Raw genomic sequence first — 21413 nt, forward strand, 5'->3', positions numbered from 1 at the left:
GTTCACTGTGGTTTTAATTCACATTTCCCTAATGGCTAATGATACGGAACATCTTTTCCTGTGCTTATTTTCCATCTGTATGTCCTCTTCAGCGAAATGTCTGTCCACATTATGGAAATAAGCAAAGATCAACCAAATGATAAAAGCAAAGGCTATTTATTCTGAGCTCACCAAAGCAAGGGAGTCAGCCACCATCACTTGCGTTTTGGCAGAGACTCAAAAGAAGGCAGAGGAGTGGGAAAGCTTTATACTGTTAAAAAGGGAAGGCTTCAGATACACCCTATTGGAGGCTGCTGTCCTGGGAGAGCTGCGGACAGGCTGACTAGAAGCAGGGCATCCCCTGTGATTGGGTAGGGGGGCATATTTGGCTTTCTCTGGTCGGTCCTAAGTTGGAAGCAGAAACAAAAATTGATGAAGCTGTCAGTTACTAACAAAGTCCTAACCCTTTGGGGCCATGTATTACAGAAGCTATTGTTTAGTCTACTAGATGGTCACTAGAGATAGCAATCTGGCTTCCTGCAAGTCTGACTGACAGCAGGCTGGCTTCCTGGGCTATTTATTGTAGGTAAGAGATTGGTTTCCTGGGCAGGTTGCTGCAGGTTGCGGGTCAAAGTTCTGTGTTTCTCTATGGCCAGCCCATGGTCCAGTTATATATTCAGTCTCTCAGTGTCTTTTGTGCATTTTTAATTGGCTTTAACTGTATTGAGCTCTTCACTTCGCCTTAGATCCCAAAGGTTTTCTTCTATATTTCTTTCTGAAACTTTTATAGTTTTATGTTTTACATTGAAGTCTGTGATCCATTTTGAGTTGATTTTGAGGTTTCAGTAAGATGTGGTTTATGGATGCCTATTGTTCCAGCAAAATTCATTGAAACAGCTATTTTTCCTCCATTGAATTACTTCTGCACCTTCGTCAAAAATCAGCTGGGCATATATATTCACGGGTCTGTTTCTGGGTCTCTATTCTGTTCCACTGATGTCTGTGTCTATCTGTCCACCAATACCATGCTGTTGTGATTACTATAGGTATATAGAAAGCCTTAACATCAGGTAGAATGATTTCTTCCACTTTATTCTTTTTAAAAAATGTTTTAGCTGTTCTAGTCCCTATCCTTTTCCATATAAAGTTTAGAATAAGCTTGCCTATGTCTACAAAAGACTTTCCTGAGATTTTGATAGGAAATGCATTAAAACTATAGATCAATTTGGGGATAATTGTCATCTTTGCTATGTGGAATCTTCCAGTCTGAACACTGTATGTCTTTTCATTTATTTAGGTCTTCTTTGGTTTCTGCTGTCAGCATTTTGTAATTGTCAGGATCATACACAGGTTTTGTTGCGTTGATACCTGAGAACTCGATTTTCTTTCGGGAAACTGTAGATCGCATTGTGTTTATAATTTTGGTTTCCACATTTTTGTCACTAGTAGAGAGAAATGTGATTGAGTTTTGTGTGTTGATCTTGTATACTGTGACCTTGCTGAACTCACTTTCCAGTTATAGAATTTTTTAATAGACTTTATTTGGTTTTGAGATGTTTTAGGTTCACGGCAAAATTGAGCAGAAGGTATACAGATTTCCCTTATACCCCCTCCCCCCATATTCATAGTCTCCCCATTATCAACATCCCCCACCAGAGTGGTGTATTTTTTTTACAATTGATGAACCTGCATAGACACATCCTTATCACCCAGAGTCCATAGTTTACGTTACTATTTACTCTTGGTCTTATATGTTCTATGAGTTTGGACAAATGTACAATGGCAGGTATGCACCATTATAGTATCACTGCTCGAAAATCCTCTGTGCTCCACCTATTCACCCCTCCCTCCCCTCTCAACCCTGGAAACCACTGATCTCTTTACTGTCTCCACACTTTTGTCTTTCCAAAATGTCATACAGTTGGATTCATATAGTGTGTAGCCTTTCACATTGACTTCCTTCACTCAGTAATATGCCTTCAAGTTTCCTCCATGCCTTTTCATGGCTTGACAGCTCATTTCTTTTTAGTGCTGAATGGTAATACCACAGTTTGTCCACTCATTCACGGAAGGACATCTCAGTTGCTTACAAGTTTTGGCAAAGATGGATAAAGCTTCTATAAACAACCGTGTGTAGGTTTTTATGCGGATGTAAGTTTTGAACTACTTTGGGTAAATACCAAGGAATGCAATTGTTGGGTATATAGTAAAAGTATGTTTTCTTTTGTAGGATACTGCCAAACTGTCTTCCAAAGTGGCTGTGCCAGTTTGCATTGCCACAAGCAGTGAATGAGAGTCAGTGTTGATCTACATTCTCACCAGCATTTGTTGTTGTCAGTGTTTTGGATTTTGTCCATTCTAAAAGGTGTGCAGTGGTACCTCACTGTTGATTTCATTTCCCTGATGACATACAGTGTGGAGCATCTTTTCATATACTTGTTTTGCATTTGTATATTTTCTTTGGTGAGGTGTCTGTTAAGGTCTTTGGCCCATTTTTTAAATTGGGTTGTTTGTTTTCTTATTGTTGAGTTTTAAGCATTCTTTGTATGTTTTGGATAACAGTACTTTATCAGGTGTATCTTTTGCAATTTTCTCCAAGCCTGTAGCTTGTCTTTTCATTCTCTTGACGGTGTCTTTTGTAGAGCAGAGATTTTTAATTTTTAATGAAGACTGGCTTATCAGTTCTTTCTTTCATGAATTTTGTCTTTGGTGTTATATCTAAAAAGTCATCACCAAACAAAAGGTCATCTAGATTTTCACCTATGTTATATCCTATGAATTTTATAGTTTTGCATTTTACACTTAGGTCTATGATCCATTTTGAGATTATTTTTGTGAAAGGTGGAAAATCTGTGTCTACATTCATTTTTCATCTTTTTGTATGTGTATGTCTAGTTCTGTCACAATTTATTGAAAAGACTGTCTTTCCTCATTGTGTTGTCTTTGCTTCTTTGCCAAAGATCAGTTAGCTGTATTTATGGGGGTATATTTCTGCGTTCTCTATTCTCTTCCATTGATCTATTTGTCTATTCTTTCAGCAATAGCACATTGTCTTGATGACTGTAGCTTTATAGTATGTCCTAAAGTTGGGTAGCATCAATCCTCCAACTTTGTGGTTCTCCTTCAATATTGTGTTAGCTATTCTGGGTCTATTGACTCTTCATATAGGCTTTAGAATAAATTGGTCAATATCCACAAAATAACTTGTTGAGATTTTGATTGGTTTTGCATTGAATCTATAGATCAAGTTGGAAAGAATTGACATCTTAACAGTATTAAATCTTCCTGTGTATGAACATGGAATAGCTCTCCATTTATTTAGTTCTTTGAATTCTTTAATCAGAGTTTTGGTTTTCCTCATACAGATCTAGTATATATTTTATTAGATTTATACCCAAGTATTTCATTTTGGGGGTGTAAATGTAAATGGTACTGTGATTTTTATTTCAAAGTCTATAAGTTCACTGTTGGTACATAGGAAAGTGATTGATTTTTATGTATTCATCTTGCATCTTGCAATCTTACTATACTGTAATCACTTCTTAGTTCCAGGAGGGTTTGTTTGTTTTTCTTTTGTTTGTTTTGGGTTTTTTTGGTTTTTATTTTTTTGTCAATTTGTTAGATTTTCTACATGGACAATCAAGTCATCTGTGAAATAAACATTTTAATTTCTTTTTTCTAAATCCATATACCTTTTATTTCATTTTCTTGTATTACTCCATTAGGTAAGACCACCAGTAAAACGCTGAAAAGCAGTGGTGAGAGGAGACATTCTTGCTTCTCAGTGGAAAAGCCTCAAGTTTCTCACTGGTAAGTATGATGTTAGCACTAGGTTTTTTAATAGATATTCTTTATCAAATTGAAGAATTTCCCCTCTATTCCTAGTTTACTGAGAGTTTTTATCATGAATGGGTGTTGCATTTTGTCAAATGATGTCTCTGCATCTATTGATATGATCATGTGAGTTTTCTTCTTTAGCCTGTTGATGTAATGGAGTGCATTAATTGATTTTTGAATGGTGAAACATAAATTTTTGATTTATGCCTGGGATAAATCCTACTTTCTTGTGGTGTATAATTCTTTTTACATATTGTTGGATTCTATTTCCTTACATTTGGTTGAGGATTTTTGCATCTATGTTCCTGAGAGATATTGGCGTGTAGTTTTCTTTTCTTGTGATGTCTTTGTCTACTTTTGGTATTAGGGTGATGCTGGCCTCATAGAATAGGTTTGGAAGTATTCCATCTGCTTGTATTCTCTGAATGAGATTGTAGAGAATTGATATAATTTTTTCCTTAAATGTTTGGTATACTTCACCAGGGAACCGTCTGGGTCTGGTGCTTTCTGTTTTGGAAGGTTGTTAATTATTGATTCAATTTCTTTAATAGATATAGGCCTATTAAGATCATCTGTTTCTTCTTGTGTGACCTTTGGCAGATTGTGTATTTCAAGGAATTGGTCCATTTCTTCTAGGTTATCAAATTTGTGGGCATGGACTTGTTCATAGTATTTCTTTATTATCTTTTTTCATGTCCATGGGATCTCTAGTGATGTCCCCTCTTTCATATCTCATATTAGTAATTTGTGTCTTCTCTCTTTTTTTGTTAGCTTAGCTAGAAGCTTATTGATGTTATTGATCTTTTCAAAGAAACATCTTTTGGTTTTATTGATTTCTCTATTGATTTCCTGTTTTTAATTCCATTGATTCTGCTCTAATTTTAATTATTTCTTTCTTCTGTTTCCTTTGGGTTTTATTTCCTCTTCTTTTTCTAGTTTTTTAAGGTGGAAACTTTGATTGATTATAGATTTTTCTTCTTTTCTAATATACACATTCATTGCTATACATTTCCCTCTAAGCAATACTTTCACTGTATAAGTTCTATTTTCATTTTTATTTAAGTCAACATATTGTTTAATTCAAAATATTGTTTAATTCCTCAAGCTTTCTCCTTTGACTCATGTGTTATTAAAAGTATTTTGTTTAACCTTCAAGTATTTGGAGATTTTCCAGCTAAATTTCTGCTCTTGATTTCTAGTTTAATCCCACTGTGGCCTGAGAGCAGACATTATATGATTTCTATTCTTTTAAATTAAGGTATGTATTATGGCCCCAAATGTTGTCTATTTTGGTGAATGTTTCGTGTGAGGTTGACAAAAGTGTGTATTCTGCTGTTGTTGGATGAAGTAGTCTATAGATATGCATTATATCCAGTTGGTGGTGTAGTTGAATTAAATTATGTCCTTACTGATTTTATGCCTGTTGCACATGTCCATTTTGACAGAGGAGTGTTGAAGTCTCCAATTATAACAGTGGATTCATCTACTTCTTGCAGTTCCATCATTTTTTTGTTTCACATAACTTGATCCTCTGTTATGAGCTGCATACACATTAAGAATTGTTATCTCGGAGAACTGACTCCTTCATATTATGCAATGTCTTCTTTTATCCCTGATACCTTTCCTTGAACTAAAGTCTGCTCTATCTGAAATTAATATAGCTACTCAGGCTTTTTTAAATTATTATTAATGCCAGCATGGTATATATTTCTTCATCCCTTTACTTTTAATCTTTATATTTAAAAATAGGTTTCTTGGGCTTCCCTGTTGGTGCAGTCGTTGAGAGTCCGCCTGCCGATGCAGGGCACGCGGGTTCGTGCCCCAGTCTGGGAGGATCCCACATGCCACGGAGCGGCTGGGCCCGTGGGCCATGGCCACTGAGCCTGCGCGTCCGGAGCCTGTGCTCCACAACGGGAGAGGCCACAATGGTGAGAAGCCCGCGAAACAAAAAAAAAAAAAAAAAAAAAAAAAAAAAATAGGTTTCTTGTAGACAACAGCTATCAGTTAATTTTAAAATAGAAAAGAATAGAGAAAATCAATGAAATGAAAAGCTGGTACTTCGGGAAAATTTAACAAATTAATAAAACTCTAGAAAGACTGACAAAGATAAACAGAGGACACAAATAATCAATTTCAGGAATGAAATGGGGGATGTCATTACATATCTTACAGCCACTAGAATTATAGTAAGGTAATAATATGAACAACTTCATGCACATAAACTTACAATTAGAAGAAATTAACCAATTTTGTGAAAACCACAAACTATCAAAACTCAACCAAGATGAAATAGACAATCTGAATAGTCCTATAACAATTAAAGAAATTTAATTCATAATTTAAAACTCCCCCAAAAGAAAATCCCCAGGAGTAGATAGTTTCACTTAAGAATTCTGTCAAATAATTAAAGAATTAACACCAATTTCACACAATCATTTTGAGAAAATAGAATAGGAGAGGGCACTTCATGACTCATTTTATGAGGCCAGAATTACCTTGATACCAAAACCACTCAAAGACAGTACAAAAATGAAAATTATAGACCAAAATCATTCATGAGCTTAGATACAAAAATTCTCCACAAAGTATCAGAAAATTGAATCCAGTAATGTATATAAGCAATTGTAAACTTTGACCATGTAGGATATATCTATCCTAAGTGTGAAAGTCTAGTTCATTATTCAAAAATCAGTCAATGTAATCCACCATATCATCAGGCTAAAGAAGAAAAAATTATATGATTGTATAAATTGATGGGTAAACATTTGATAAAGTTGAATGCCTATTCATGATAAAAAATATTCAGCACACTAGGAATACAGTGTGCTGAATTTCTTCAGTGTAATAAAAGCATCTACCAAACAACAACAAAAACAACAAACTCTACAGCTAACACTGTATTTGATGGTGAAGGACAATACTTTCACCTTAAGATTGGGAACAAGGCAAGGAGGTGTGGTCTCACCTTATTCAACATAGTATTGGAAGTTCTAGCCAGTGCAATAAGGCAATAAAAATAAAGAAAAGCATACCAACTGGTAAGGAAGGAATAAAACTGTCCCTACTTGTGGATGATATGATTGTCTACATAAAAAACCCCAAGAAATCTAAAACAAACAAAACAAAGCAAAACAGCATTAACAAAAAACTTGCAGAGACTTCCAATATCCAATCCAACACGTAAGAAGCTGGAAGTCATGACCCTGTCCTCATTGACACAGGGCAAGGAGACTAGAGTGGCAAATAATCTTGCCTCACAAACCCACCTTATTCTGCCTTATTGCTGCCAGCTGGGAGTGGAATCTCAGCTCTTCACTGAGCCCCATGGAAACAAGAAAAGGTAGGGGAGATCAGAAAGCTGACTAACACTGCCTCACATTCCCTCGCTCAACCTTGCTGCTGCCCAATGTGTGTCCATCTCTCCATTGTTCCCTGCTGAGACCAGAGTGAGGTGGCTGGTGAGTGGAGTGCTGACTAATCCTGCCTTACATTACCTCACTCAATCATACTGATGCTAGATAGAGGCGGAAGTTCTGCTCACCACTGGATGCTGCTGACACCACCAGAGAGGAAATCAGAGCACCACCACCCACTCTTCAGGTGTGTGGGGAAAGTGGAAGATCTCTCTGTTTGCCCTGTTGATATCATAAGAATGTGGCGTTGTTTTCCCATTGATGTTCGGTTAGATCAGGTGGTATGGCCCCCAACTTTTCTTGTATGTTAGACAACCCTTACCCCTGTTACTTGCCTAGGGAAAAATAGGATTTTCTTGGAATTTATTTTTTTGCCTGTGCCTGTTCTTTGTTCCAGGTTGGAGACATCTACAGAACTCTGTCTAGGGTATATGAGACACAATAAGAGAACTCAAAGGACTTACCACCATGTTATTCCTAAAGTCCTGTGGTCCTGGGAAGTCTGCTTCCTTCTTTCCACCTTCCAGAGTGTTCCTTTGAGTTTTTGTTGAATTATGTCCAGAGATTTTAGTTGTCAGAGGGACTACCTGGGTGAAATGAGGCTACTCCATCTTGGCCAGAATCAGAGGTCTTAACATAATCTTTAGACAGAATGAATTTTAGACAGACATTGACGATCATTTCATATCCTCTTCTCTCTGTGCTGACATGTACTCTTTCTACCAGAAGGTCACTCAGAATCTTGTAAGACTTTGTTTAAGAACAATATACATTATCTGTGACAGTTTCAAAGCATGTCTGCAAATTCTTTGACACTCCTTCAGCAGAAGAATAAGGTCTATGCCACTTTATCTTAAACCTAGAGTAAGCTTACTGTCTGGTCAATCAATAGAATACAAAAGTGACACTATGTGACTTCCAGGCGAGGTCATAGAAGATAATAAAGCTTTCTCTTGGTTCTTAGGAATATTCATGCTAGAGCCTTGAGCTGCCATATAAATATTCTGACTGCCCTGAGGCCTTTATCATGAGGAAATTCAAACTCATCCACCGAAAGAGACCACATGGAGAAGCTTTGAGACAACAAAAGGGGAAGGAAAAAAATGGCTAGCCAGTCCCCAGATGTTACTCTTCCACCCCCACTCCAGTTCTACCCACAATCTAATTGCAACTGCATGAAGAGGGAGCAGGGAGATAGTAGGTAGGAATAAGATCAGCAAGGTGGTTGGGGTAGGGGTAGGGGCTCAGTTCATGTAGGGCTGGGTGAGCCATTGCAAGGACCCTGGCTTCTTCCCTGACTGAAATGGAGTCACTGAAATGTTCTGAGTACATGATGGACATGCTATGACAAGTTAACTAGGATCACACAGGACCTTTCATGAAGAGCTGACTCTTAGAGGAAAAAGGAAACAGGGAGGGCAGTTAGGAAGCTATTGCAATAATTCAAGACAGAGATGATGTGACTGGGATGGGGGACCAGGGAGGTAGCTGTGGAGTCGAGAAGTGGTCAAGTTCTGCGAATGTTTTGAAAAGCAGCCAGCATGTTTGCTGATAGATGTGGTATGGAATGTGATAGGTCAAGCATGACTCCAGTTTTCTGGCCTGAGAAACTGTGAGAATGGAGTTGCCTTAACTGAGCTGAGGGAGACAGTGGGAGCAGCAGGTTGGGAAGTGAGGCAGGTGAAGAACAGGCCGTCAGTTGGGATGTGTGAAGGACATTGGATACCTGTTGGGCTCCCAGGTGGAGATGTTGAATAGACAGTTGGATGTATAACCCTGGCATTCAGGAAGAGGTCTAGGCTGAGATGTAAATTTGGGATCCACCAGTACATGAATGGCTTGTAATGAACATGAATCTGATGAGGCCCTCGGGAGAGTGAGAGAGGATAAGGAGAAGCGGACCAAAGATGAAGCCCAGGGACAGCACAAGTTTACGAGTCAAGGAGCCAAGAAGAAACCAGCAAAGGAGATGGAGAAAGCCAGCCAGGGAAGTAGGAGGAAAACCAGGAGAGGATGGGCACAGAGGGGAGAGAGGGTTTCAAGGAGGAGGGAGTAACAGACTGAGTAAAATGACAGCTGAAAACTGATCACTGGATGTGACAGTGTGAGGTCATTGGTCACTTTCACAAGAGCAGTTTTGGATGAAGAGGTGGAGATGAAATCCTGATATGAGTGTGTTAAGAGAAAATTGGAGGAGAGAAGTAGGAAGTGATGTGTATATGCTTTCAAGTGGTCTGACCGTAAAGATAAAGCAAAGAAATGTGTTTGTAGCAGGAGAGGTGGTTTTTCTTTTTAATTTTATTGAGTGTTTTATTCTTTGTGGCTGTAGAAATAAATACTGGCGTGTTTGCACACTGATGGGAGTGATCCAGTGGAGAGGGGAACTTTGATAATGCAGAAGGAAGAAGAGAATTGCTGGGGTGATGTTCTTGAGCAGATGAGAAAGGATGAGATCTAATGCATAAATGGCTTTGGAAAGGGACATGTGAGTTTCAGACCTGTGATGAATTTTCCCAAGGGTCTTGCAACCAAGTTGCACATCCTTCCACATATTTATCTGTGCCAAACCAAGACAGATAGAGTATCTTTGCATCATGCTCCTCATATTTTTCAAGAAACTTGTTTTCTTTGTTCAAAACTATAGAGATTCTCCTATGTTAGTACATAGAGACCAAACTCAATCTTTTTAATGACTGCTTAGTATTCAGTAGCACGGATGCATCATTATTTATTTAACCAATCTCCTGTTGATGGACCTTTATGTTGTCTCCAATGTTTTATTTGCTATTGCAAATAATGCTGTAGATAACCTCCTTGCATAAATGCATATCCTTGAGCATTTCAGAATCACTAACTCCTAGAAGTAAAATTATTGGACCAAAAGCTAAGTGCCTTTTGAATTGTGATAGATGCTGCTTGAGTGTCCTCCACAAAGACTACTGCAGAGAACATCCCACTAGCGGTGCTGGAGTGTGACAAGTCAATAGCAGGCTTGTTTAAAGTGGGTCTCAACTTTAAAGTGTTGCCAGAACCGTAAGTGATAAACCACTGACCCCTCCTCTCCAGGCTGTGAGAATGTGCCAACCCCAGCTGGTCTGGGGAGCTGGAGAGGCAGAGAATTGGGATGGTGAGAGAGGAGAGAGCAGGCAACGTGGGGCAGGAGGGCAGATCTGGGGAGCTGCAGGGAGCCGGGCGCTAGCCTGGCTCCTCAGGCCACTCCTGTGGGGTCCCGGCCAAGTGGCTCAGCCTCTCACTGCCTGATCACAACAAACATGCTTGTGTGGATCCAGGGAGGTAGCAAACATGAAAACGAGATTGTAAATGTTGGGGCAGAGACGGCAGGCTGCCCACCAATAGTCACCCTCCTCTTCTTTCCTCCTAACATGACCCCTATTTTGTCCGGGACAACAATTTCCCCTACTTAAAAACATCACATTTCCCCTTCTGCCGGTAGTCATGTGACACAGCTCCGACCAATGAGATGGGAGCAGAGGTTCCTGAGGGCATTCTGGGAAATTCCGTGGACAGGCTGCCTCTGATCCTAAAAGGCACCCCGAGGTCCTGGTGAGCAACCGCGATGCGACCTCAGGGGCCCCTGATGCGTGGAGGACATCGAGGGGAGATAAAGGAGGAGACTGAGCCAATGGCATCTTGGAGCCGCTGGCCCTTCACCAGCCCCTTCCAGACACCTCATTGGGTGAGAAAAGTAAGCCTCAGATTTGTCTCCGCCTCTGCTGGTCAGGTTCCCTTTACTCTCAGGAAGGCCATCCCTGACTTTTCCACTAATGCCGCATGAGAACTTTCTGCAGTCTGGTAGCCTCTCCGGGTCGTATTATTTTTTTTTGGTGGGGGATGGATCAAGCCATTTTATTGAAGGGCTTCGGAGGAGGGTAGAAAGGCTGGGAGGACAATGAAATCCGACGTCCTTCTCCCAGCCGGGACCTCCCCAGCTTCACAGTCACTGAAAGATCTTTGTTCACGTATTAAAGTGAGGGAATCAAACCAGGAGTGGGGTTTTTTTAATACATTTTTTATTTTTAGAAGAATTTATATTCACAGAAAAGTTTCAAAAAGAGTATAGGGAGTCCCTTTGTACTGCTCACCCCATTCCCTTGACGTTAACGTCTTAGTAACTAGGGTTCATTTGTCAAAACTAGGAAACTAACATTGACACATCACTGTTAAGTAACCTCAACTTTATTCTATCTTTACTAGTTTTTCCTCTAATATCCTTTTTCTGTTGCATAAGCCCATCCAGCAACCACATTACATTTAGTCCTTGTATCTCCTTACTCCCCGCTCTGTCCTGTGACAGTTTCTCAGCCTTTCCTGTCCCGTATGACCTTGACGGTCTTGAGGAACATTTTGCAGAATGCTCCTTAGTTTGAGTTGGCCTGATGTTTTCTTCATGACTAGACTGGGGGAGAATTGCACAGAGGTGAAGTACCCTTCTCATCACATAATTTCTGGGGACACATGCTACCCACAGGATTTATCACTGTGATGTTAACATCCGTCATGTGGTTAAGGTGATGTTTGCCAAGTTACTCCCCATTCACCCACTCCTGCCCTTCCCATGCTTGACTTTTTGCAAGCAAATCATTGAGTATGGCCCAAATTCAAGGGTTAGGGAGTTAAATTCTATTTCTTGGAGCAGGGAGTATAAATTCTTTGGAATTCTTCTGTAAGGAAGATTTGTCTCTCCTCTTCTATTTATTTATTCATTTATTTATTCATATCAGTATGGGCTCATGGATATTTATTTTATACTTTGGGTTTGAGTTTTAGTGTTGTATCATTTATCTTGTTTTTCAAATTGTATCATCTTTTGGGGGCTCTTTCAGGTTCCTTTGTCCCTTTGCCATGCTCCCATCATTCTGTTTTTGAGCACTTCTTTACTTTCTTACAAGATGCCCCAGGCTCATCTTGTATATTCCCTTTCTCAGTCCTAGAATCAGCCATTCCTCTAAGGATCTGTGGTTCCCTTCATTTTAGAATCATATTAGAAACCAAGATCTGGGCACTAGACCAAGGGATTGTGAAGGTACTTTCGGCTCTAAAACTATAGGATTCTAGACTTAGGATAAAAGTGGTTCCAAAGTCATTCCATTATAGGGAGGATGAAATGAGATCTGCCATGTTCCATAAATATTCGTGTGAGCCGTGCCTGATGGAGGAGGTGCCTGTAACACCTTCTGCTGTTCCCACTTTCACCTCCTCATCATCACCATCCTTGGGGAGGAGTGATGGGCTCCTGCCTCACTCCAGAGACCAAATCCCCACCTCGGACCCTTGCCTGGTACCGAGGTCCCCATACCACAACTTGGGTCACAGCTTTGCTCCTGTGGGGCCACTCCTCCCCTTTTACCCCTGTCTTGGCTTCCCCAGGAGCAGACCCTGCGATAAGGGTTGGAGGGTGAGTGGTTTATTGGGGAGGTGGTCCAGGTAAGCATCAGGACGACTGGGGAAGTGAGACAGGGGAGGGAAGGAAGCCAGTAAAAGTTGCATATTGAGCAGGTGACTGCTGCGGAGGCAGGGCCTCAGTCCCGGCTTCGGGGCAATCTGGAAGGTGATGCAGAGCACATCTCAGAGCTGCCCCACTGGAGGGGAGGGGCAAGGAAATGGGAGGGTTTACATCCAACCCCAACCTTCACTGGGTGAGGGCTGGTCCTAGGCATCAACTCCCCAGCACCCCAGCTTGCTCTGTATGCTGGCCAAGAGGAAGTCCTCAGAGGAAGCAGCAAGGATACTTAAAGGAGGAGACTCAGCAAGTCTGAGACAGGGGTGCCCAGGGGACAGGGGTAGAGCACCAGCAGCACCCCAGATTCCACAGCCTGGAGCCTTGTTCAGAGCCAGAGAGCAGCCCTCCTTGATGGACGGCACTGCTCCTGTCTGCATACTACCCATTGCTGGACATCTGGCCTGGTCCATCCAGCCATCTCTCACTTGGCACCAGAATGTCAGGTCCTGTCTCCCATCACCTGCCACCTTCCTGTCTACCTTGGTGGAAGCACATTGTCCAGATCCTCACTGTTCCACATCCAGGCCATCTCAATGTTGACCCACCCTCCTGCTGCCAAGTGGTGCCCAGAGCATCCTCAGAAGACCAGGGATGGGACAGGTGAGGGCTGGAAGCTAAGGCTCCCTACCGCAGCTCAGCAAGTTGCCTGGGCACCATCTCAAGTCAGCAGCCACTTGCTTCTCTGAGCTCCTGCTGTGTGTCAGGCACCATGCTGAGAGCTTCCTGTGACCCTCACATCCTCCCTGTGAAGGAGTGTTCAACAGCTGTACCTTCTGGGTGGGGAAACGGAGGCTCTGAGAGGTTAAGTCTCAGCCCCAAGGTCACCCACCTGTCGCTAAGGAGCCTTGAAGGGGACCCACACACATCCCACGCTCCCACTGCCCTTATCTGCAGCGATGTGGTTTGCAGTAACCTCCAGGTGTAACCCGTGCCTCAGTCCCCTTCCCAAATCCTGGCCGTTGTTTACCTGGAATAAGCCTGGAGCTCCCACTAAGTCACTGTTAGAGATGGTCCCCAGGCTGGTGCCCAGCAGCAGAGACTCTGTGAAATCCAGCCCTGCTCCCCGATTGTGACTTACCTGACAATAATTAGTTCATTATGTCTAAAGTGCATCTGATTCCTCTGGAGGCTTTGCAGTAATTACAAGGTGGTACATTATTAAAAATGATTTATGGAGGCTAAAAGCTTTGGACGAAGAGCTCAGTGGCAAGATTGCTGGGCCCCTATGAAAGAACTTGCCTGAGATCACAGGTTGGATATGAACCAGGACCTGTGGCTGACTCCACCCCCGGCCCCCGACCACTGCCCTCACTGCCCCTCTGCTCCTGGCTGTCCATCTGTGCAGCTTTTAAGGCTCATGGCCTCAACCACCCTATGAGGGTGAGGCTGGTCAGATCACTGTCCCCCATCTACAGGTGTGGGAACTGAGGACCAGAGAGGGAAGGCAACTTGCCCAAGGTCACACAGCAGGGAGTTGGGGGATCCCCGTGTGCCTGACTCCTCCTCTAGGGCTGCCTTGCCTGCCCCCCACCGCCCTCCCCACAACAATCCTCAGAGGAAAGCACAGACTGAGGCCCCCTTCTCCCTGGGGCGGGAGTGCCGTGGGCCCACAGAAAAGCCTCCATTCGCGGTATCTCCTGTCCTGGTGGCCAAACCCCTCTTTCTAGGTCTGCACCACATCCCCCCTTATCCTCCCCCACCCAAGCCCCGGGCTGTCACTTCCCTAATGTACCCACTTTACTTATTACCTTCAAGGAAGACTTCATCCAGGAGGCAAACACAGAACACCTGCTTCTGATGATTGAAGGTGTCCTGGCTCCCTTGGATGTAAAGGGAGCCCCTGCAGTAACACACCATTAACCTCTGCCAGGGCTGGACAGCCCCCGACACGGTGCATCCCCGTCCCCATGCCCACAGGCGCTGGGCCCTGGGTAGTTCCTCACAGGGGCTAGTGCTCCAGCTCGGGACGCACTATGTTTTGCATCCCGCTCTGCCACTCACTAGGTATAAGATTTAAATCCAGCCACCTGACCTCTCTGAATCTACTCTCCTTACCTATAAAGTGGGAATGTTATACTTACGTTCTCCAGAACTCAGTTTTCCCCTCAAAAAGATAGAGAAGTGAGGTCAATTACTTGTAAGCTCAGCAAGGACCTGGACCTTTGGCTGCTGTATCCCTGGCACCTCAAAAGTGGTAGGATGACAAAATGTTTTTGTGAAACCATCCTCCTGCCTTCCTGCTCCCGTGCCCTCCCTTCACTGGGCAAGGTAGCAGACGGGGCTTGCTGAGCTGTGCGACAAAGACCCATCTGGCCCTGAGGCCCAGGGGCAGGGATGTGGGGTTCAGGCAGAGGAGACTGGTGGGGCTCCTGCCATGTCCGCGCGGCCAGTCTGATTCCAGCAACCCTGCGAGGGAGGGGCTGAAACAGCCAGGGAAACTCACCTAACAGGGCTGGAAGCTGGTGAGAGCTGGTGAAGGAAGGGGGTGAGCTTGGCAAACCGCGAAGCGGGCTGGTTTGTGTGCACTTGGACGTGGGGCACGTCCCTGGGGGACCCTCCCTTTTTCCTCATTTTTCTGGAGCCCAGCACCAGGTGCTTCCACAGGCAAAACAGGGGCCGTTACACGGAGGAGTTAAGGGTCTGAATGGCCAGTGGGAACCCAGCAGGACTCAGCTCCTCAGTCACCCCTGGGGCTGGGGACGAACCGAGGGTGAGGAGAACGTGTGTGTTTCCTCTCCTGTGAGATCAGGGGGGGCCTGGACCACCTCCAGGTCTCCCCCTCCCCCAAGATGCCACAATTCCCCTTACTCCTTTCGGGGTCCCTCTCCCCTCACAGAGCCCTTGGGGCAGCAGGAGGAGGGGCACGGCCCCCAAGGCCCCAGGGCCACATGTGGAGGGGCCAGCAAGGCCACCTGACTCCCAGTCCAGGTCCAGTGGTCTTCCATGCCCCCTGGAGAGTCAGATGTGAGGGTTTCCGCCTGCCAGCTCCCTCAGAAGGTGAGGGAAGTGAGCCTGTGCCTCGAGGGCCTGCACTTTCTCACCTCCTATTTGCACGTGGAGAAAATGAACTTGGAACGGGAGGCACCCAGAATCCACTGTACAGATGAGGAAACTAGGTCTTGGAGAGGTCAAGTCATTTTCCCAGGATCCTACAGGTGCGCAGTGTCAGAGGTGGGATTCAAACCCAGGTCTTGGTAGCTGCAGAGGCAGAGCCCTCGGTGACAGAGCCTGGACCCTGGCGGTGGCCTGCACTCCCCTGGACCCAGAGAGCCCCGGCAGCGCCCAGCCTGCTCTGTACCCTGAACTGTGGGGGCAGCTCGATCATTTCCTGAAGACTCCGCCTTTTCCCAACCCCAGGCCTCCACATCTGAGCCGACCCTGTCCCTGTAGTTCCTGACAGTCTGCACGACTGTGGCACGCCTGGGCTCCGTTAGGTGCCTCAGGGACCTAGCCCTGGGATTCTGGCCTTGCTCGTTCGTCTCATTGGCAGGTCTCTCCTGCTGCTTCAGAGCCCTCAGCTCCCCCACGCTCCCCAGGAGAGCAGGAACAGCCAGGCCACACCTCCCAGAACACAAAATGCCCAACTCCGCCAACAGGACAGCGGCCCAGAAGGCTGAGCCCATGCTGAGCAGAGCTGGAGGCCAGTGACCGACAGCGCAGACGCCCCAGCCAAGCCCTCCCTCCACCCAAGGGGAGGGCCGGGCTGAGTGGCGGTGACCCTGCAGATCCCGTGGCTTGGTGGCAGCAGGAGGACAGTTGTCTCCAAACCCCACCCTCCCTTGATTGACAACCTAACCCCAGCCAAAGACAACCCAATTTGTTGCATCTTCCCACACTTAGAAAAGCACTAGGACGCTATTACCACGTTGGGCAGGCCAGGTCGGGGAGGGGTTTGTGGGTGAGCCCTGGGTCCCCCACCCGCTGAGGAGACGGATGAGGATGGGCTTCCCCTCACGGGGTCAGGCATAGACCTGAACAAGGTGCCAGCTATTCCACAGGAAAGAACGGTGGCATTTCTAAACCAATTTGTGGTGCACACTGTATGGTTCCTCAACCCCTTTTCTACAGTTCGTGAGGAGAAACTGGCAGAACTTTCTCTTCGTATGCAGCAAATTGAAACAACTCTCAATATTTTAGATGCAGAGTTGTCATCTATCCCAGGGCAAGACGATGTCATATTTGATGTATCTCCTATACGTGTCACTAGGATCACAAATGAAACACATTCTGAAACCACTTCAGAGCAATCACAGCACAGTTTACAAGACTCTGGACCACGGGAAAGTGAAATCACACCAGAAAATATCTTAACTGTAGCCAAGGACGTAAGATACGCCAGATATCTCAGAATGGCTCAAGTGGGTGTTCCAGGGATGGCAATAAGAAACAAAATGATATCGGAAGGACTAGACCCAGATCTTCCTCAGAGGCCAGATGCCCCAGTGCCTGATGTAGAAGGTGAAAAAAATGCAGAAGAAAGTTCAGACAGCGAATCTTCTTTTAGTGACTAAGCTTAATTCTGATAACAATTACAGGTACATGTGTCGGTGCACACTTACATTCTATAAGAAAGAGAGCCTGAACTTGAACTCTTAGTCATAAAAGCAGCAAATGGCTACATTTCCACCACCAAGCTTCCTCTGTGAAAAAATAAATAAATAAAGCATTTATTAAAAAAAAAAGGCACTAAAATCTTTAGCTGAGATATGTGTGCCTTGTGACGAGCGGCAGCCCTCTACCAAGATGTGTGTGTGAGTGCATGTACCCCTTCTCCAAAATCACATGTATGCTCACCTCCCCCTGCCTCTTCCAAGCAGCTCCTCGGAGCGCTCCGAGAGACTGTGTCCTGGGCTGTGGTCCTTGGTAACTAGATGTTCCCTTGGAATTGATCTTTCCATGAAGAGCGTGCTTTGGAGACATGAAATAACCAGCAGAGAGCCTTAAATGAATTACACTTGTCGACTGAAATAAAAATGCACCACGTGAGAGCAAGTGCCCGCGGTGAGGGGAACTCACACCCCTCCCTGAACAGCTGGGCGAAGGGGGAACACCAGCTCCGGATCAGAGGAGTCCCCACAGGTCTATGCCAGGTCCCTCGGGCTTGTGCTGACTCACAGTGGCAGGGCCTGCCTCTCCACAGGCAAGACTGGCAACAGTTGCTACTCTTCACATCACCTGCCTATGAGACCCATCCTGCCTACGAGCCAAACTGAGGAGGGAGGGGGCCAGAAGCAGACATTTTCCAGACGTCTGTACTTTGCAGGGGAAACAAACGCTGTCCAGCTGGACCTGCTGATGTGAGATGCAACGTGGCCAGTGGGGAGGACATGGCCCTTGGGCTCAGGCAGCTCCCGCTGTGGATCCAGGCTCTTTCGAGCTCTGTGACCCTGGCCAGGCACTCAGCATCTCTGGGCCTCAGCTTCTTCACCTGACACATGAGGCTAATAACAACTGCCTCTCAGGGACAGTTCTATTTTTAGAGTCAAATGAGATCTCCAACATGATGGCCAAAACGTGTGCTTCCACGTGTCCATTACTTCATAAATCAATGACGAGGAAAATGCAGAGCGTCAGCTAGAGGTTTGGATAGTTGGAAATATACATTTCTACTTTTCCCCTCTCTTACCTCACCTTGGACCAACTGACCTGGCCCTTTATACAGAACCCTCCTCTGGCCCAGGCATCTCTTCCATGCTGTCTCCCAGACTTTCTCTGTGTCATTCCCCGTGACTCTGCCTCTGTCTCCAGACGCTTCCCACTCTTCCCTCTCCCTGCCTTTGAGACTGGACTCTCTCCAGTGCCCTGGGCTCATTTGCCCCACTCACACGTGAACTGCCCAGTTTGGAAGACCGTGGCGAGGTCACCTCTGACTTGAAACCAGCCGTGTGCCAGACCCCAAGGGAAGCTGTGTGGGATATGGGTGTTGGGCTGCACATCAGGAAGGACACCTCTGCTCCTCTGCCCCCCGCCCGCCTGGCCCTTCACCAAAGCCCAAGTGCAGTTGGATGGACCAGGAGCTCAGCTCACAGCAGGCAGACCAGCGTTGCCTAGCATCCACAATGTGCTGGGAACTTTAGTTCACTCAGAACCTGGGGGGTCACAGCGGGTGTGCTCCTGGGCCGTATGGAAGCCAGGGTCTATCCTAAACCCTGTGATCAGTGTGCCTTGTATGGTAGTGAAGAGAGAGCTTCTCCACACAGCTTTAACTGAGGAATTACAGGGTCCTGGAGGATGGAGTCAGGAGGCTTTGAAGACAGACCACCAGGAGGGTGAGGCTGGGGGTGGGAGTGGGGGGCTGGGAGAGGAAGCCTCCCGCAGGGTCACCCAACCTAGATCTCAGTCTCAGCTCTCCCTCCCACTCACTCATGACCTTAAGTTGGGCAAGGCCCTTGACTCCTCTGAGCCTCAGTTTCCCTGGGATTCTGTGAGGGTTGCATGAATACAATGCATGTGAAAGTCCCAACACAGCATTCGACTCAGTAAAGATGGGCTGGAATCAAACCTCGTCCACTGTGATGAGGAGACCTGGGACCAGGACCCAGTGTTCTGATGCCTGAACTCTGACCCTCCTGCCCTCCCTCCTGTTCTAGAGGCTAATCCCAGCGTCCCTCCCTTTGGACCCAACAATGAGTCACGTCACACACATGGTGCCTCCCTTGGCCATGTGCCCCTCACAGCTTTCAAAGATGCCGGGATTCATCAGGGCACCGCTCCCCGGGGTGACCGCAGCTCCACACCAGCTCCTTTCCCATCTCCCTCCCTCCCTCGAGATTCCACATCCTTGGGACAATAGCTGAGTGCATTTGCAGGGAGTTTCTAATGGCTGGTTGGGTCCCTCGAGGACTACTGTGCATTCACTATAATGACATTCATTAGTCTGTCTGACATCAGTACTGTTCTCAGGTTAATATGTTTAACTCAATGAGGCATTATTTTCAGTTAGAAAACTCCTGAAGAAGCGTGATTTCTCCTGATGAACTGAGCTGATGAATAGATTAATACCAGGCTTGAACAAGCTGACCAAGAAAATGAATCTAACCGGCTTTGTTTTCTTCTTTAGTGATGGGCTGTGCTTAAATTAATTTGTGCAAAACCTGCCCATTTCTTAGGGGAAGAAACAGGAAGAAGACCCCACTTGGCTCTGTGATTTGTCCTCCATGTGCCTGTTGTTTCCCTCCCCCCGACCCCCAGCCCCAGCTCCAAAGAGAGAAAAGAGCAAGGACCAGGATGTGAAAAGAGGGAAGGAGAGGAGTGCCTGAAGTCGAGCAGCAGGACGGGCCAGAGTGTGAAAGGGGAGCCCCCACGTGGCTACAGAGGCCACCGGCACAGTGGGCACAGCGGGAGCTCGCTGGCCCGTCTCTGTCATCGCCCGCTTTGTGGGGTTCACTGCCGTAGCCCCAGTGTACAGCACCTAGTGGGCACTCAGTAGATATTCGTCACATGATTGCAGCAGGTGCTCAACACAGATAGCTCTTACTGTAATTCAAGGAATCATGTGACCTCAAGAGGGAGCAGGTGCCCAGATACATCTGGTGGCTGAGCCAGATGACTCCTGACCCAAGGGTCAAGGGTGACCCAAAGGTCAGTTTCCTTTGATGATCTGACCCATCGCTCTCCCCGTGGGCACTTAGAGCCAGCCAGGATGCACTTTCCTTCCTCCCAGGCTGAGGGCTGCCAGGCCATGCCAGTTCACTGCCTGGCCCCCTCCTAAACCAGAAAACAGAGAGGAGCTGAGCACCCTCTCTGCACCCATTCTGCTTGCTCAATGGCCAAAATTCACTCTGAGAGCAAGACCGTCCCTTTTCGTGGTGTCCATAGGCAGGGGTGGGATGGGATCTACAGGCAAGCAGAGCTGTGGAATCAGAGAGACCAGTTGGGCAGCTTGGACATAATCCAGGCAGGAGGCAATGGTGGGAGCATAAATAAGCCTCCATGTTGCAGGGTTGCAGTGAATGTTTGTCCAAAGCCCCCAGCACCACTCCTGGCACATAGTAGGACCTCAGGAGATGGTAGCTATTATTAGTAGTCCACGGAAATGACAGAGCTGAAATATAATCTCTCAGCTACCTGGCCTCGTGTCTCCTGGCCCAGGAGCTATGTCCAGTCTCTTCAAAGAGATGAATATGGCAAACTCAGGCTGCAGAGAGAATTTGCTGGTGATGAGTTGCAGAAAATTGGGTCTTTGCAGCAGTGGAGAAAGACCAGAGAGTGGGATTAGATAAGTGACAAACACCAAACTTTCACACGTTCCCCATGTGCTCACACGGCAGACCCAGAACATCTTGAAGGAAGGTAACCTTTAAAGGCTATGTTCTCTTTCTCAATTTAAATGAAGTAAGTGTAGGCACTGAAGTGCATATATGGTGACTGAATTGTCCCAGGTCAAACCCTCTCCTCCTATAATATATCCTCCAGATGGGACTTTAACGAGATGCAATTACATCACGCATGCTCTGTTCACAGGGGCAAGTGATCACATGCATTTCTTTTGGCTTGAGGCTGATGGGCAGCTTCCATCTGCAAATGTGGCTTTTAAGTGTGTCTGTTTGGGGGAGGAGTTCTAAAAAGCAAAGACGGCCCCCCCGGAGCAACTCAGCCTCTGGCTTTTCAAAGGCAGCAGCTTCTGTTTGCTGGTTTTGTTCTTGGTGAATGTTTCTGGCAGA

General features: G+C 45.7%; 1 pseudogene; it reads left to right on the top strand.

Moving 5' to 3' along the window:
• The first annotated feature begins 16326 nt into the window (after positions 1-16326).
• On the top strand, positions 16327-17261 carry LOC113621447 (WASH complex subunit 3 pseudogene; annotated as a pseudogene).
• Positions 17262-21413: the final 4152 nt, after the last annotated feature.

This window comes from Aethalodelphis obliquidens, unplaced genomic scaffold, assembly GCF_003676395.1.
Source record: "Aethalodelphis obliquidens isolate GAN/ISIS:26980383/991018 unplaced genomic scaffold, ASM367639v1 scaffold9, whole genome shotgun sequence".
Lineage (NCBI taxonomy): Eukaryota > Metazoa > Chordata > Mammalia > Artiodactyla > Delphinidae > Aethalodelphis > Aethalodelphis obliquidens.